This window comes from Chrysochloris asiatica, unplaced genomic scaffold (assembly GCF_000296735.1).
Source record: "Chrysochloris asiatica unplaced genomic scaffold, ChrAsi1.0 scaffold00017, whole genome shotgun sequence".
NCBI classification, from domain to species: domain Eukaryota; kingdom Metazoa; phylum Chordata; class Mammalia; order Afrosoricida; family Chrysochloridae; genus Chrysochloris; species Chrysochloris asiatica.
The window spans coordinates 32509100-32510440 of NW_006408535.1; positions in this window are offsets into that span (position 1 = coordinate 32509100).

The window sequence follows — 1341 nt, forward strand, 5'->3', positions numbered from 1 at the left end:
TCGATGCACTCAAGTGTGGCAACAGTGGTGATGTTGGCCCAGGATCGGGCATTGTTTCGTTCTGCTGTGCATAGGGTTGCTATGGATCGGTACCGACTCGATGGCACCTAACAACAACAACAACACGTCTGTTCAGCTGCTTCTCCTACTAAGAGCTAGTCCAGGTTTGACCATGGCTGGTTCTGCAGATTTGGAGCACGGTCCATCAGAAGAAGGTCAATGCAGACAGTTCTCCTCTCCATTAATGGGACCTGCAACCATGGTGCTCACCTCTGGGAAGCTCTAACTACCTAGAAGTTGGGAGTTTCCCTGGGAGTGTACACTGATGGGAGTCAGACTCACCTCTGGTCACCAGGAAACGAGAAAAAAGTCACATCTTTGTCTCTGTGAGCCACAGATATGTTTCTGCAACAACGATATGTTTTCTTGTCTCTGAAGCCACTCACAAAAGGTCAAGATGGCTGCACTTTACTGATTATGGCACAGGTCAACAGTCTCTCCTTTTTCTGTTGTGTTTGTTCAGCTCGCTCTCCTAATAAGCATTCTCTATCACTTCTTCTGAGTCCTAGTGTGGTGCTGTGGGTTAATGTGTCAGATTGCAAAGTTGTTTGAACTGCAAGGTCAGTGGTTCAAGTTCACTAGCTGCTCCTTGGAAACCCTATATGGGGTCGCTATGGGTCAGAATCAGCTTGATGGCACTTAACAACATAACAACAACATCCCTTCTTCTGAAGCTCAGAACTATCATCTGTTATCTGTTTCATTTGGTTCACCATACCCTTGTTGTAGAAAGTCTGTACAATCTTTTTGCCTAGTCTGCCATCTTGCCACCTCCCTTCTTTTGCACTTTTTGATATTATCCAGGAAGTTTTCATTCAGTACTTAGGTCAGAGTTGTATTTTATACTAATAGTTTCAAATGAACTTCAGCTTTGTCTCCACTGAAAGCACTGAGGATCTATTTTTAGGTGCTAAGACCTCTGCTTTTTATTGTGAATTGAGTGAAGATTTACAGAGTCTATCTTCGGTTTTACATTTAACAATTCCTACACATTTTTTTTCATCTCACTGATTGAAATCCCCTCAATGCAACATCATTCGTCCTACCTCCTCCCTGTGGTTCTTGTTTCCATTCCTTCTTCTTTAGCATCCCTCTGAACTTTGTCCTTGACCAAATGCTGCCCTTTTGATCTCAAATGGTTGCCTTTTCTTTGGTGTTTGTTCCTCACTAGTGTTTTGTTCCCCCATAGAGCTATCTGGAGTCCTGTTGTGGCACTACACGACAAGCACTGAATTGAATCGTGAGGTTGGTTTGAACCACAAAGTTGATGGTTCAAACTCA